This window comes from Pristis pectinata, chromosome 5, assembly GCF_009764475.1.
Source record: "Pristis pectinata isolate sPriPec2 chromosome 5, sPriPec2.1.pri, whole genome shotgun sequence".
In the NCBI taxonomy this organism is placed as follows: Eukaryota; Metazoa; Chordata; class Chondrichthyes; order Rhinopristiformes; family Pristidae; genus Pristis; species Pristis pectinata.
In genome coordinates, this window is record NC_067409.1 from 69,748,073 (window position 1) to 69,765,994 (window position 17,922).

Sequence of the window (17,922 nt, forward strand, 5' to 3'; positions counted from 1 at the left end):
TCATTCTCATAAATCTCCTCTGGACCCTCTCCAATCCAGCACATCCTTCCTTTGATATGGGTCTCAGAGGGGGAGGATGTGGGCGAGATCCTAATTGAGTACTTTGCGTCGGTATTTGCCGAGGAGAAGGATATGGAGGATAATGAGATCAGAGTGTCACATGCAAAGATCCCAGGTCTCATGAAAAACATTAAGGTGGATAAGTCTCCAGGGCCTGATGGGATATATCCCAGGCTACTAAGAGAGGCAAGAGATGAGATTGCTGGAGCCTAGACCAAGATCTTTGTATCTTTGTTATTTGCAGGTGTGGTGGTGGAAGAGTTGGTGGATAGCTAATGTTGTTCCTTTGTTCAAGAAGGGAAATAGGGATAAACCTGGAAATTATAGACCAGTGAGTCTCATGTCAGTGGTAGGGAAACTAATGGAGAGGATTCTTAGGAATAGGATTTATGAGCATTTGGAGAAGTACTGTAATTAGAGGCAGTTATGTCTGACTAATCTGATGACTCAAGAGAGACTGCAGATGCTGGAAATCTGGAGTAACACACACAAAATGCTGGAGGAACTCAACAGGTCAGGCAGCATCTATGGAGGGAAATGAACTGTTAACGTTTCGGGCCAAGACCCTTCATCAGGACTGGAAAGAAAGACGGCAGAAGCCAGAATGAAAGGGTGGGGGGAAGGGGAGGAGAATGAGCTGGCAGGTGATAGGTGAGTTCAGGTGATGGGGGAAGGTAGGTAGATTGGGGGGGGGGGGAAGTGGCAATGATATGAGAAGCTTGGGGGTGATAGGTGGAAGAGGCAAAGGGCTGAAGAAGATGGAATCTGATAGGAGAGGACAGCAGACCGTGGAATAAAGGGATGGAGGTGGGGAACAAGAGGGAGGAAGGTGTGGGTGATGGGCAGCTCGTGAGGGCAGGGAGTGGAAAGAGAAGGGGTAAAAGGGCCAGAGGGATAAGGGGAAACAAAGTGGGGGTGGGTGGGGGGGGGGGGGGGACAGAGGGGAGTGGTTACCGGAAGTTAGAGAAATCGATGTTAGGTTGGAGACTACCAAGACAAAATATGAGGTGTTGTTCCTCTAATCTGCATCTCGCCTCAACTTGGCAATAGAGGAGGCCATGGACATGTCAGTGTGAGAATGGGAAGTGGAATTAAAATGGCTGGCCACCAGGAGGTCCTGGCTGTTCTGGCGGACAAAACAAAAGTGCTCAACGAAGCGATTCCCCAATCTGTGTTGGATCTCACCAATGTAGAGGAGGCCACACCTGGAGCACCGGATGCAATACATGACACTGATGGATTCACAGGTGAAGTGCTGTCTCACCTGGAAGAACTGTTTAGGGTCCTGAATAGTGGTGAGGGAGGAGGTGTAGGGTCAGGTTTAGCACTTAGCACAGAGATAAGTGCCTGGAGGGGGATCGGTGGGGAGGATGAGTGGACCACAGAGAGAGTGATCCCTGTGGAAAGCAGAGAGGGGAGGGGAGGAGAAGATCTGCCTGGTGGTGGGATCCCATTGGAGATGGCGAAAGTTGTAGAGAATAATATGTCAAATCTGATTGAGTTTTTCAAGGAGGTGACGAGTGTGATTGATGAAGGTAGAGCAATGGATGTTGTTTAGGTGGATTTCAGTAAGGCATTCGACAAGGTCCCACATGGGAGGCTCATCCAGAAAATCACGATGCATGGGATCCACAGTGACTCAGCTGATTGGATCCAAAATTGGCTTGCCCATAGAAGACAGAAGGATGGGTCTTATTCTGGATGAGGGTCTGTGACATGTAATGTTCCTCAGGGATCTGCACTGGGTCATCTGTTGTTTGTCATATGTATATAAATGATTTGGATGAAAATGATTTGGTGGGTGAGTAAATGCGCAGACGACACAAAGATTGGTGGTGTTGTGGATTGCATAGAAGGTTGTCAAAAGATACAGCGGGTCAGTATCAGTTGCAGATATTGGCAGAGAAATGGCAGATGGAGCAAGTGTGAGGTGAGGCACTTCGGAAGATCCAACATAAAGGGAGAGTACACAGTTAGTGGCAGAATCCTTAACAGCGTTGAGGAACAGAGGGACCTTTGGGTCCAGGTACATGGCTTCCTAAAAGTGGCTGCACAGGTTGATAGGATAGTAAAGAAGGCATATGGCATGCTTGCCTTCACTAGTTGAAGCACTGAGCTCAAGAGCAAGGAAGTTATGTTACAGCTTCATAAAACTCTGGTTAGGCCACATTGAGAGTATTGCATTCAATTCTGGTCGCCTCATTATAGGAAGGGTATGGAGGCTTTGGAGAGGATGCAGAGGGGGTTTACCAGGACGCTGCCTGGTTTGGAGGGCATATGCTGTGACAAGAGGTTAGACAAACTGGGGCTGCTTTCTCTGGAGTGGTGGAGGCTGAGGGGAGATTTGATCAAAACTTATAAAATTATGCAAGGCATAGATAGAGTAGACAACCAGTATCTTTTTCCCAGGATTGAAATGTCTAGTACTTGAAGGCATGTACTTAAGGTGAAGGGGGAAAGTACAAAAGGAGATGTGTGAGACAAGTTTTTATTTTATATAAACAGAGAGTGGTGGGGGCCTGGAATGCACTGCCAGGGGGTGGTAGAGGCAGATAGCATTGGAGCATTTAAGAAACTCTTTGATAGGCATGGGAATATGCAGAGCAGGAAGGGATATGTGCGGAGAAGATGGATTAGATTAATTTGGAGTCATTGGTTTAATTAGTTCAGCACAACATCATGGGCTGAAGGGCCTGTCCTGTGCTGTACTGTTCTATGTTCTATGTTCTATGTTCTATTCCCTTTGTTCTCACCCCTCCCCCTTCCCTGCAAATTAAAACTCACTTGTTTTCTGACTTCCTATCTCTGATGAGCAGTCTTTGACCTGAAACATTAACTCTAATTCTCAAGTGTTTCCAGCATTTTCAGTTTTTATTCCAGGTTTGATGGGTAACCTATTTTGATACTATTGACTGAAGGATAAATATTGATCCCTTGGAGGCAGCTCTCCTTTCCTCTTTAATTGTGCCTTGGAACCTTCCAGGTGTACAAGCGAATGAATAGGGCTGATCTGGGAGAGAACCTCCAGAAGAGCAGCACTGTGTTAAAATATTAGGGAAGAATTTTGTGTAAAAGGTTTGGACTGGGTCTCAATCCTCTTGAGACAGAGGTGAGATGACTCCCTACCAAGTCACAATTGTGTTATAACGTAAAAGTCACATTATAATGTACAAGTTACAGCGAGTGCCAGCAGCTATTTCACTGTGGAACGCATTACAGCTTAGCCCTCGCTAAATGCTCACCAGATTGTACTTTAAGAAGGTGGCAATTAGCATTGGGAACTTCAGTCAAACATTTCTTTCCTGAATTCAGTTACACAGTGACTGATAATCCCTGTTTTTAATTTCAAAAGTAAATTTTATTCATAAAAAATATATACAAGAGATATAAGATAGTACATGGCTTTCCTTGCATTCAAAGTTTTGTCTGGCCTATAATTTCATAGTGTTGTCAAGTCACTACATTTGTCATGTCATCAAGTTAATATGTTCTACATACAAAGCACCAATGCCACTCACGTGGCCTCTTTGAACAAAACACTCTTGAAGTGTTTGAGAGGCTGTTACACTGGACTCAGACCCGCAGTGCCCAGTGGCAGCAGGAACTTCGACTGCAGTCCTTCCCCACAAAGCCTTTGTATTGGCTGCACCAAGCTTCAGTGCATCCCTCAGCATGTACTCCTGCAGCCTGGAATGAGCCAGTCGGCAGCACTCACTTACGGACATGGCATTGCACTGGAAGGCCAATAAGATTCGGGCAGACCAAAATGGTCTCACTGAGTTGATGATCTTCCAGCAGCTTGATGTTTGTCCCTGGGAACAGCCTATAGGTCAGAGAGTCTTCTGCTACACAATTGCTGGGGATAAACCTCGACAAGGACTCTTCTGTCCTTTTGCAAACCTTCTGCTGCTTCTACCACTGCCCTGGTAGGGATCTGACAACTGAACACAGGCTAGCAACTTGGACGTATAATCTCCCTCACCTGCACAACTCAGTTAATATCAGTCATGCCATTTCAAATCCCTTGTCTTAAACTTTGTTTTTTTCATCCTCGACTTGTAATGGCATATTTAATGTTACAAAGCATCTCAGGAGATGATCAAAACCTTGGTTGAATAGGTATGCTTTAAGTAGCTCCTGAAAAGGAGAGGTAGAGGGGGTGATAAGGTTTAAGGAGCAAATTCCAGAGCTGAGAGTCTTAGCATCTGAAGGCAAGGTCTGCAGTAGAGAATTGTCCATGATAAATGCCACTTATGCAAATTATGGTTGCGATAGAAGATGGCAACCATTTTAAATCACCATGACAGTAAATGGTCTCATTTATAATGAGTATTGGCATGACTGCAGAATGCAGGGTATTGGGATGGGATATGTACCAGCACAAATTCAGCAGGATCCCCTGTCCTCCAGTAGCTGCGTGGTGCAAATTGACTCAGGGGTACTAATGAAGACCTTGGGGGACATCGTGTGCAAGGTTCTGCATGATGGAAATTGGATAAACTCACTGACGATTGTAGCAGTCTATAAGCAAGAATCAATGCTCCTGGGTAAAGATTGGCTACAGAGACTCCACCTACTCTAGGTGTGGACTTGCAGCTTGTGTTCAGCATGATCATTGCAAAATAAACAGTTTCCATGATGTACAAATTTGTTCAATGACTCATACAGTTGGAAAACTGGGTTAAAGGGCAATATATGCACATCTGCCAAGATAAAATGTCACCTGTTCTGGCCCAGACTTGTGTCCTATTCCCATGGCAAAGCTGGAGGTAGGGCTGTGGAGCTGGAACAGTGTGGGGTGGTGACTGAGGTCCTACACAGTGATTGGGTCCCAAAGTCAGATGAAATGGTACAGCAATGCAGTGAGTATAAGGTCGGACTGAATGAAACTGTGGACAATGAGCTATACCCATTGCCCATGCTACATGACCTAAATGCCCAGGTGGTGGGCAGCAAACGTCTCCTGGTTGGAATTGTCCCATGCTTATGTAGATCTAGCCTCTCAGTGCTGGGTAAAAGTGAACATCGACAAGCGACACGTAGTAAGTGGGCGTTTGGGGTGAAATCAGCACTGACAACATTTCAGTTCAGAATGGTTTCTAGCTGCCTGTGTAGTAGGGACGATATTCCAGGCTGGACTTGAAGGTGCTGGAGGAAGTAGTCAGGTGGGCTAAGTGCTTGAAGTGCAGGCAGCACGAGGTGATGTTGTGAGCCCAGGATTAGGGCCAGGTTGAGAGGAGTTCAGTATTAGATGGGGAGCTGACTAATGCAGCAGAGGTCTGACCTTTCCTCGGGATGCTTTGACACTACACTTGATTCTGACCAATCTCATCACTGTGAATCATCCGTTATTGCAGGAAGTTGACCTTGGAAGTGGAGGAGGCAGCAGATGGTCCAAGACCCACACCAGCACTCTTTCCCTGTTCCAACATGCGCTGAGCTCACCCAACACCAATGGGTACGCGTCGGACTCTTTGTGCACACTCTCACTTCCACCGTGTGAAGGAGGAGGTCCTAACCTTTATTTCTGGGTTCACACGGTTTTATAAATTCCTTCACAAGCCACCTTTCACTCCGGTTGCTGTCAGGCACGATTGACCACCTCTGGCCTGAAAGTAGCCAATCCAATGACAGCAGCTTCCTGACTCCAACATGGGACTGTGTTGCTCTTGCTGTATGATAACTCCAAGGGGTGTCTCAGCTCCAGAGAGTTCTCCAGCTGACAGCCCATGGCAGCTGCCATACGAAGAAGTAACCATTAATCAGTATTTAGATATTAATGAATATGGGGTATGGGGTTAATGCAGGAAAGTGGTGCTAAGGTAAAAGATCAGCCATGATGTTATTGAATGGGAAAGCAGGCTTGAGGGGATGAATGGCCTCCCTCTGCTTCAATTTCTCATATTCCAATTGCTGCAAACCAGGAGCAGCCACTGTTCACACCCAGGCTACTGAGGATGGTTTCCCGGTTTTGGCTGCTGACGTTGTCAGGCCACATGGTGAGATGTTCGACTTAGACAAGTCCATGAGTTGACCCTGTTAGGCTGGACATCCAGCCCTTCAATTCAAAAAATTGGGTATATAAGTAGCAAAGGCTAGTGGTGAACCAAAGGACTGAGAATTTTTCAGGATCCAGCACCAAAACACTAAAAGGCTCATAAGAAGGGAGTAAGTTGACAGATGCATGTATCATCAAAGCAAACAGTGAGAGCGTCTATGGGAATACAAAAAGAAAGACAGTGGCTAAGGTAAGTGTGGGACTTCTAGAGAATGCTAAGGAATTAATATCTGAAAACAAAGAAATGGCAGATATGTTAAATCAGTTTTTTGTATCAGTTTTCACCATGGAGGACACTGCAAATATCCCTAAGGTAACAGAGGGGCTCATTTCAAATAATATGGAAAAGCTTGAACAAATCCCAATCTTGAGGATCAAGGTATTGGAACAACTCACAAAAGACAGACAGGTCACTGAGACCTGAAGGCCAGCACCCATGGCTTTTGAAGGGAGTGGCTGCAGAGACAGTGGATCCATTGGTTGAAGGTTTCCAAAACTCATTGAATTCCAGGAGGATTCCAGAGGTTTGGCTGGAGTCAATAATCAAAGAAGAAAGACATAATAATTTAGGAAAGCTTAATATGGGTCTGCACTCCTTGGAGTTCAGAAGAACTTGGGATTATCTTGTTGAAACATATAATATTCCAAGTGGGGATGACATGGTAGATATTGAGATGTTTTTACAAGCAGGACATGGTTTCAAGATAAGGGGCCAGTCCCTTAAAACCAAGGTACACAGAAATTTCTTCTCTCAGAGGGTTGTGAACCTCTGGGATTCCCTGCCCCTGAGAGTTGTGGAGGTATTTAAAGTGGCGGTCGATACATTTTTGAAAGCTTGGGGTATTAGCCTCTGATAACAGTCCTTGGTCTGTAACTTCCATGTGTACTAGTTGCACCCACCCAGTCAGACATCTCCTGACCATCCAGTATCCAACAGCAAGGCTGAGCCCTTGGTCTGAACACTGAAGGAAAAGTTGGTGGACAATGGATCCAACTGATGGGCTGGCCTCCGAATGAATTGTTCCTTCTTATGGGCAGGTCAGGCTCTCTCTCTACCACCAGACACTCCCCATCTGAGCTGCTTATAGCTCAGTGCCTGAGAGCAAGCTTGAGTCTTGTGCAGTCCACTTTGGAGAGAAGAGAGGAGACAAATGAGGCAGTTCCTGGAACAGGGACCAGAGAGACATTTCCAGGTTGGAGACTGGGGAGGGTGTTCAGACCTCCTGGGCAAGTGCAACTGTCTGGGTGGCAGCTTGGAATTGTGGTAGACCTGCCCAGGGCCAGAAGTTACATGGTGACACTCAACAGCAGAGACAGGAACCTTCTTGTAGTGTCAACCCAGGCTGATGGAGAGGCTGGAGCTGGTCCAGGCCAGCAATATGAGTCAACAGTAATCCTGTGGTTGGGGTCACTGAAGAACTGGAGGCAATCCAGAGTGATGTGGTGACACTGAAACCAGAAGGTTCTGTGAGAATCCCTGGGGAAGACATCTAATCAACATTAACTACAGGAAGGACTGAATGTACCTCCACTATTGAGAAGGTCTCACAGGATTGGTTAACTGAAGATATGTTTCAATCTGTAATTGTGACAAAGTAACAGATGAATTAGGAGCAGGTGGAGACCACTCGGCCCCTCAAATCTGCTCCACTGTTTAATATGATCATGGTTTATCTGAGTGTAACCTTCAGTCCTGTTCAGCCCTCACTTGCCAAGAATCCATCTATGCTTTAAAACAAGATTTTACTTATGCTGTCCTTTGAGGAAGAGAGTTCCATCTGGAAAAAAAATCCCCGCATTGCAGTCTTAAGTGGGTGACCCTTTATTTTTAAGCAGCGATCCCTCGTTCCAGATTCTGCCACAAGAGGAAACATCCTCTCCACATCCACTCTGTCAAGATCCCTGGAGTTCTTATGGATTTCAATCAAGTCCCCTCCTACTTTACTGAACTCCAGCAGATACAAGCCTAGCCTGTCCAACCTTTCCTCACAAGATAACCCCCCTAGTCCAGGTATTAAAACACCATCTCTGAACTTCGCCCAATGCAATAACACTTTAACCTCTCTGTTTTGGTATGCAATTACCTTTCAATGAACAATAAGATTCTGTTAGCTTTACTAATTACTTTCTCTTCCTGCACACTAGCCCTTTGCAAATCATACACCCAGATACCTGGATCCCTCTGCATCTCAGAGCTCTATAATCTCTTGCAAGCAGTGACCTTCAGGAAGATGTGCATTTAAACTGCTGATTGATCAACATTGACCAAAAATTTACCAGAATTCTAACCAGCATGCAGTGAGAGACCACGGCACTCTTGTTTAAAGCAACATTTACAAACAGAACATGCTGAGATTTGAAAAAGCTGCAAGGAATATTTCTTTCCATTCACAAACCAGATTTACACAAAGATACAACTTACATTATCTGTTTTCTCCACAATCTGACCATCTGTGGAATCTCAGCAGAGTAGGAATTTTTCAAGCTGCTGATAAACTTGGACTTCCTCGCCATGAGAACAACCTTTAATTTGAAAATTAATGATACGGGACTAATTGGGTGTGATGCATGGCACTAAAAGGGATAAACTGGGTACGGAAGAAGCAATCACAAAGGGATGAGCTTGTGTCAAGCAGCGTGATACCTTCATACTGTACAGAAGGGCTTTGGGGAGTGATCCAGGGCAGAGAAACTTCTGTCAGATCCGACCAACAAGTACTACAGTGTGTACAACTTTATTATAATTTGTGGCATTTCTTATCATTTAATTCTCTGTCATATAATTCTCTTGCAGTTTCTTAGAATATCTTATGCTGTACTATTTGTCATATTTTTCATTACTGTACAAGCTTCAATAAACGTTGATAAAAAGCTCTGAGTTGTACAGCTCTGAGCCTTGGCTGTCTTTAGCCGGCCCAGATGGGTTAAGGGCTGAGCACAAATAACATGTATCAGGGAGATATGCCTGCAATCTCATCGTTTAGATATTATGTTTCTTTTATGTTCTCTCCAGAATGGACAATTTCTTATTTTCCCACATTTGCCACATCTTTTTCCACTCACTTACCCAATCTATATCACCTTGTAACACCCTTACATGCACAGCTTACTCTCCCTACATATCTTACTGTTATCAGCAAATTTATCTTCATCCATATCTTGCTATAAATTGTAAAAAGTGCATCAGTCCATCACCCTCTTCATCACATATTGTCTGCCAAAAAGAAGACCCACTTATGCCGACTCTCACATTCCTGTTGGTCAGCCTTTCCTCTATCCATGATAACATGCTGCCTCCTGTACCGTGAGCTTTTATTTTCTGCAATAATCATTGTTGAGGCAACTTATCAAATGTCACTGGAAATCTAAGCATAGTTCATCCATTGTCTCCACAGCACATGTTACTTCATCAAAGAACTCCAAGAAAATTGTCAAACCTGACTTCCCTTTTACAAAACCACATTGACTTTGCCTGATTACCTTGAATATTTTCAAGTGCCCTGCTACGATGCCTTTAATAATAGCATCTAATATTTTCCTTCAGACAGATGTTAAGCTAACTGACCTGTAGTTTCCAGCTTTCTGTCTCCCTCCCTTTAAAAAGAAAGGAATTACTTTGCTACTTCCAATTTTCTGGAACCTTTCCTGAATCAGAGAAATTTTAGAAAATTTAAACCATGCATTAACTATCTCACCAACCAAGTTTTTTAAGATCAAAGGATGAGGTCCATGAGGACCCAAGGACTTATTCAGCCCACACCAGAATTTACAATGTTCCTCCCTCCTCTCCAATTCCCAATTTACTGCTCTTCCTAAGAATGTTATCCTCCATAATGGATATTCATGCAAAATACAACTTAATGTTTGCTTGACATCCAGTCTTGCAGAGTGGGAGGCAGAGGTTAGAGTGAAATGTAAGTGAGGTAAGGTTAGTGGGGTCACTTTTACCTTCAGACATAACGTCACATAGTTATCTATTGCCACATTATGTGGAGCAGGCTGGAGCTGCTGAGCATCCACACCCACACTTACATTAAACAGACATGGTTCCCTTATTCTTGCAGTCTGGATGAGTTGTGTCATACTCCACAGAATAGATAGGAGAAGCCAGTACACACATAGAGAGTAGAGTGGAGTCATGATTTGGGAACAGTGTTTTTCATAGCAATTGAAGCCACTAATTTTTCTCTTGTGTAATAAGAACATAGAAAATAGAACATAGAACATAGAAAAACTAAGCACAATTCAGGCCCTTCAGCCCACAAAGCTGTGCCGAACATGTCCCTACCCTAGAAATTACTAGGCTTACCCATAGCCCTCTATTTTACTCAGCTCCATACACAAATATCTGATCTGAAAGCCATGACAATGGCTGCAAGGGAATCACTGTAGGAACTTAATATTCAGGGATATTTAGAGTCATGCATGGGACCCACTGTGCCTGTCTAACTAATCCCATTTACCCACAGTGGGCTTGTAGCCTCCTCTGCCTTGGTGATTTGAGGACTTGTCTAGATGCTTCTTAATACTGTGAGAGTATCTGCCCCCAAACCTCTTCAGGAAGCGCACTCCTGACACCAAACACCATCTGTGTGGAAAAATTCCCCCTCAGATTCCCTCTAAACTTCCTCCCTCTCATCTTAAACCTTTACTTATTATCTACCCTGTCCATCACCTTCATAACTTTATGTACTGTAGCCCTGTCTTGCCCTGAATCCCATGGGCTCCAACCTTCTGGAGCAGCCCATCATGTGGGACCTTGTCAAAGGGCTTAACGTCCATGTAGACAACATCTACTACACTCCCTCATCAATATGCTTAGTTACCTCCTTAAAAAATTCAGTCAAATTTGTGAGACATGATTTCCCATGCACAAAGCCACGCTGACTATCCCTAATCAATCTCTGCCTTTCCAAGTGAAGATAAATCTTGTTCCTTTGAAATTTTTTCCAATAGTTCCCCAATTACTGGCTGTAGTTTCCTGGTTTATCTCTGCTGCCCTTCTTGAATAAAGGAACCACGTTTGCTATCCTCAGTCATCTGGTACTTCAACTCTGGCTAACGAGTATGCAAAATGTCCATCAGGACCCCAGCGGTTTCTTCCCTTTTCTCCCATTAGCAGCATGGGATACTTCCCATCAGGCCCTGGGGATCTGTCCACCTTTATGCACCCCAAGACATCCAGCACCTCCTGCTTCCCAATATTAACTTGCTCGAGAACGTCACCGACCCTCTCCCTGGACTCTCCTTCTCCAATGTTCTTCTCTTTGGTGAATACAGATGAGTGATATTCATTTAGGACATTGACCATATCCCCCTTCTCCACCCACAGATTGTCCCTGTGGTCCCCAAGGGGGTTATTCTTTCACTAGTTAGTTTTCCTTTTCATATATTTATAGAATGCCTTGGGATTCACCACAATCTTGACTGCCAATGATATTTCATGGCCCCTTTTTGCCCTCCCAATTTCTATTTAAGTACCCTCCTACTCTCCCAATATTCCACAGGGGACTCTGTTGTTTTCAGTTGTCTACACTTGTCAGGTGTTTCCTTTGTCATCCAGGGTTTCCCAAAACTTGCCATCCTTGCCTTTCACTCTCACAGGAACACGTTGGCCCTGAATTCTCACTATCTCCTGTTTAAAAGACTCCCACTTATTGGATGTTGTTCTATCTGCAAACAGCTGCTCTTATTCCGCCTGAGTAGTCTACAACCTGACGGTATGAAAACTGAATTGTCCAGTTTCAGGTAAACTGCTCCCCTTCTGTCCCTTTTCTCTCTCCTCCTGATCTACGCAGTTCTTCCTACACTCACCTCAGCCCCCATCACCCTGTCCATTTCCCCTCCTCCACCCTTTCCATCTACCCATCACCATACACCAGTCCCACTGGTTTCTCTCCCTCTACTGTTCCCATCTGATCTCCCCACCTCCCTCCTTTGATTCCATGCTCCACCTTCCCCTCCTATCAGATCCCATCATCGGCAGCCCTTTGTCACCTCCATCTATCACCTCTCAGCTTCTGTCGTTATTCCCAATCTCCCCTCGGCCATCTGCCTATCACCCCTCCTCACCTGGATCCACCTTACACCTGCCAGCTCTTGCTCCACTCCTTCCCGTCACCTTTTTACACTGGCTATCACCATCTATCTCCCTCTTTTTTACAGTCCAGATGAAGGGTCTCGACCTGAAATGTTGACTGTCCATTTACCTCCCCAGAAGCTGTCCGACTCGCTGAGTTTCTCCAGCTTCTTATTTATTGCTCCAGATTCCAGCATCTGCAGTCAATTCTGTATCCAGTTAAAGAGATATTGATAGGTTATATGGGTGGGAAAAAGTTGGCAAATGGAGTGTAATGTGGGAAAATGTGTTTATTTTGGAAGGAAGAACAAAAGAACAGAGTATTATTTGAATGGAAAAAACTTGCAGAAAGTTGCAGCACAAAGGGCTTTGGGGCTCCTTGTGCATGAAACACAGCAAGACAGCATGCAAGTGCAGCAGGTAACATGGAAGGTGAATGGAATGTTGGGCTTTATTTCAAGAGGATTGGAGTATATGAGTGGGGAAGTCCTAAAGCAACTGTACAAGGCACCAGTGAGACCACATATAGAGCATTGTAAACAATTTTGGCCCCTAAATTAAAGGAAAGATATTATTTCATTGGAGGTAGTTCATTGAAGTTACAATAGAATGGTCCTGGGTATGGAGTGATTGTCCAACAAGGGAAAGTTGGGACTATACTCATTGGAGTTCAGAAGAATGAGAGGTGGTCTTAGTGATACAAACAAGATTCCAAGGGGGCTGAACAGAGTAAATGCTGAGGGGATGTTTCCTCTCAGGGAAGAGTCCAGAATCAGAGACTGTGGTCTCAGAATAAAGGGGCATCCATTTCAGACTGAAGTGAGGAAGAATTCCTTCTCTCAGAGAGTTGAGGTTCTTTGGAACTCCTTGCCACAAAGAGTTCTGGGGGCAGAGGCCTTGGGTATATTTAAGGTTGAGGTAGACAGATTTGTAATCAGTAAAGGAATCAAGGCTTGTGGGAAAGGGTGGGAAAGTGGATTTGAGGAATGTTGGAGCAGCCATGATTCAAGTGAATGGCAGAGCAGGCTTGAGGGACTGAAAAAAATGAGCTGCTGGAGGAACTTTGAGGGACATGTTTGGGTTGAGACTTTCATCTGGACTGAAGGAGAAGAGGGGAGATAGTCAGTATAAAGAAGTGAGGGGTAGGGGTGGGTCAAGAGACTTTTCACTTTATACATTAATGATCTGGATGAAGAATCCGATGGTACTGTGGCCAAGTCTGCAGATGATACAAAGATAGGTGGAGGGACAGGAAGTTTTGTGGAGGAAGGGAGCCTGCAAAAGGACTTGGACAGGTTAGAAGACTGGGCAAAGAAGAGTGGGTAAAGAAGGCCTTCATGAGTATGTCACCACCATCATGGACTTTATCAGCAAGTGTGTTGAGGACTGTGTACCAAAGAGGGCAATACAGGTGTTCCCAAACCAGAAACCATGGATGAACTGGGAGATCCACTTCCGACTGAAGTTGAGGATTGCAGCATTCCAATCAGGTGACACTGACCTCCGTGAAGCTATCAGCGATGCAAAGAGACAATACCAGCTCAAAACAGAGTCCCAGACCAGCCATTAGTTGTGGCTGGGCTTACATGCTATAACGGCCTACAAAACGAAGTTGGCCAACATAGTCAATAGCAGCGCGTTGTTATGAGACAAGTTTGAGGTCTCGAAAGTAATGGACTCTGAACACAGTCTGGCAAAGAAGGATTTTATTTACAAAGACAAATGTGGGAAAAGGTGATGAGGGCAACACATGCACACACGCACTGGTGATATCGTAATGGGGTAAAATTCACACACACACACACACACACACACACACACACACACACACACACACACACACACACACACACACACACAAACACACACAAAAAACGAACTGGGTACAAACAATCAAGGAAAAAGCACTACACTACCCGCCACCCCTTGACTCAGTGCAGGCATGGATCCATGTCCCGGGAATCCTAACTTAAGATGCTTCTAAACCTGTCGAGGTGCACAGCTTACCAGTGGTCTCTCCAGCGTTGTTGCACATTTCCTCTGGGGCAACAAAGAGACAGAACCAACACATGGAGCACTCTTTATAGTGCTGGAGGGCTGGGGGTGGCCCAGCCCAGGTAGTTCGAACAGGCCAATGACCCGGGCCCAGGTACAAAGGTGTTTACCGAAGCCAATCATCAGGTGTGCCCTGATGGGTGGGGGTGGAGCCAGGCCTTGATTGACAGTAGTGTGGCTTTCGACCAGGTGCCGGCAGGTAGGATAGTAGAATGGGTAGAGCATTGGCTGGTGGGCAGAAAGCAAAGGGTGGGAATAAAAGGATCCTGTTCTGGTTGGCTACCAGTTACTGGTGGTGTTCTGCAGGGATCGGTGTTGGGGCCGCTTCTTTTTACTTTGTACGTTAATAATTTGGATTATGGAGTAAATGGTTTTGTGGCTAAATTTGCGGATGATACCAAGATAGGTGGAGGAATAGGGAGTATTGAAGAAACAGAAAGGTTGCAGAGAGACTTAGATAGTTTAGGAGAATGGGCAAAGAAATGGCAGATGAGGTTCAATGTTGAGAAATGTGCCGTGGTACACTTTGGAAAAAGAAATAAATGGGCATATTATTATCTAGAAGCGGAGAAAGGGACTTGGGGGTACTCGTGCAGGATACCCTAAAGGTTAACCACCAGGTCGGATCGGCGGTAAGGAAAGCGAATGCTATGTTGGCATTCATTTCAAGAGGTATAGTGTATAAAAGTAGGAAAGTGTTGATGAGGCTCTACGGGGCACTGGTGAGGCCTCATTTGGAATACTGTGTGCGGTTTTGGGCCCCATATCTTAGGAGGGATGTACTGATGTTGGAGAGGGTTCAGAGGAGATGTGGCTAAGGAGGATGATTCCCGGAATGAAAGGGCTTACATATGATGAGCGTTTGTCAGCTCTTGGACTGTACTCACTGGAGCACAGAAGAATGAGAGGGGACCTCATAGAAACGTTTAGAATGTTGAAAGGACTGCACAGAGTAGATGTGGCTAAGCTGTTTCCCATGGTGGGTGAGTCCAGGACCAGAGGGCACAATCTTAGAATTAGAGGGTACTAGTTTAAAACAGAGATGAGGAGAAATTTCTTTAGCTAGAGGGTAGTGAAATTATGGAATTCTTTGCCACATACAGCTGTGGAGGCTTGATAATTGGAGGCATTTAAAGGGGAGATAGATAGGTATCTAATTAGTCAAGGTATCAAGGGATATGGGGATAAGGCCGGAATTTGGGGCTAGATAGGAATAGTATTAGTTTAGTTCATGGATCAGACTCGATGGGCCGAATGGCCTACTTCTGCTCCTTTGTCTTGTGACCTTGTGATAGCCTCGGCCCTCCACAATACATGCGTCCCTTCCTGATGAGCTTAACATATTCTATGCAAGATTTGAACATAAGGGGAGTGGATTGTTAGCACCCACCCTGACAGCCTCCAATGCAACTAAACCCGTAGTCACCATTGAGGACGTAAGATCAGTCTTACGGAGACTGAACCCAAGGACAGCATCTGGCCCAGATCTGAGATCCCCACCTACTTTAAGAGGACCACTATGATCCTAGTACCAAAGAAAAACAAGATAACATGCCTTAATGACTACCGACTGGTGGCTCTGACATCCACCATCGTGAAGTGCTTTGAGAGGCTGGTCATGGCACATATTAATTCCAGCCTCCCAGACAACCTTGACCCACTGCAATTCATCTACTGTCGAAACAGGTCTACAGTGGATGCCATCTCCCTGGCCCTACACTCAGCTCTGGAGTATCTGGACAGTAAAGACACCTACGTTAGACTATTGTTTATTGACTACAGCTCTGCCTTCAATACTATAATTCCAAGCAAACTCATCACCAAACTTCAAGACCTGGGACTCAACACCTCCATCTGCAAATGGATCCTTGACTTTCTGACCAACAGACTTCAATCAGTGAAGATAGGCAGCAATACCTCCGGCACGATTACTCTCAACACTGGTGCCCCACAATGCTGCGTCCTCAGCCCTCTACTCTACTCCCTATATACTCATGACTGCGTGTCCAGATTCTGCTCTAACTCCATCTACAAGTTTGCAGATGATACCACTGTAGTAGGCCATATCTCAAATAATGATGAGTCGGAGTACAGGAAGAAGACAAAGAGCTTAGTGACATGGTGTCATGACAACAACCTTTCCCTCAATGTCAGCAAAACAAAAGAGCTGGTCATTGACTTCAGGAAAGGGGGTGGCGTACATGCACCTGTCTACATCAATGGTGCTGAGGTCAAGAGGATTGAGAGCTTCAAGTTTCTTGGAGTGAATAGCCTGTCTTGGTCCAACCACGTAGACACCATGGCCAAGAAAGCTCACCAGCATTTCTACTTCCTCAGGAGGATAAGAAATTTGGCATGTCCCTTTTGACACTCACCAACTTTTATCGATGCACCATCCTACCTGGATGCATCATGGCTTGGTATGGCAAGTCCTCTGCCCGGGGCCACAAGAAACTGCAGAGAGTTGTGGACACAGCCCACCACATCACAGAAACCAGCCTCCCTTCCATGAACTCTGTCTGTACCTCTTGCTGCCTTGGTGAAGCAGCCAGCATAATCAAAGACCCCACCCACCTGGGTCATTCTCTCTTCTCTCCCCTCCCATCAGGCAGAAGACACAGGAGCCCGAGGGCAGAGACCACCAGGCTCAAGGACAGCTTCTATCCCACTGTTATGACTATTGAATGGTTCCCTTATACGATGAGATGGACCCTTGACCTCACAGTCTACCTTGTTATGACTTTGCACCTTATTGTCGATCTGCACTGCACTTCCTCTGTAGCTGTGACACTTTACTCTGTACTGTTATTGTTTTTACCCTGTACTACCTCAATGCACTGTGTAATGAATTGATCTGTATGAATGGTATGAAAACATGTTTTTCACTGTACCTCGGTATAAGTGACAATAATAAACCAATACCAAGTGGCCGGTGAACTATAGTGTAGGGAAGTGTGGGTTCATGTACTTTGGTAGGAAGAATAAAGAAGTAGACTGTTTTCTAAATGGGGAGAGAATTCAGAAATTGGAGGTGCAAAGGGACTTGGGCATCTTATTTCAGGCTTCCCTTTAGGTGAACTTGCAGATTGAGTCAGTAGTAAAAAATGAAAATGCAGTGTTAATATTCACTTCAAGAAGACCAGAATATAAAAGCAAGGATGTACTGCTAAGACTTTATAAGGCATTGGTCAGACCATATTTGGACTATTGTGAGCAATTTTGGGGTTCATATCAAAGGAAAGATGTGCTGGCCCTGGAGGGGGTCTAGAGGAGGTTCACAAAAATGAACCCAGGAATGAAAGGCTTAACATATGAGGAGTGTTTGATGTCTCTATGCTGGTACATGATGAAGTTCAGAAGAATGAGGGGGATCTCATGGAAACCTACTGGATACTGAAGAGCCTGGATCGAGTAGACAAGGAGAGGATGTTTCCATTAGTTGGAGGGTCTAGGATCTGAGGGCACAGCCTCAGAATATCCCTTTAAAACTGAGATGAGGAGGGTGGTGAATCCTTGGAACTCGTTGCCACAGAGGGATGTGGAGGCCAAGTCATTGGGTGCATCTAAGGCAGAGATTGATAGGTTCTTGATGGGTCAGGGGGTTAAGGGTAATGTGGAGACGGCGGGAGAATGGGGTTGAAAAAAAATCAGCCAGGATTGATTGGCGGAG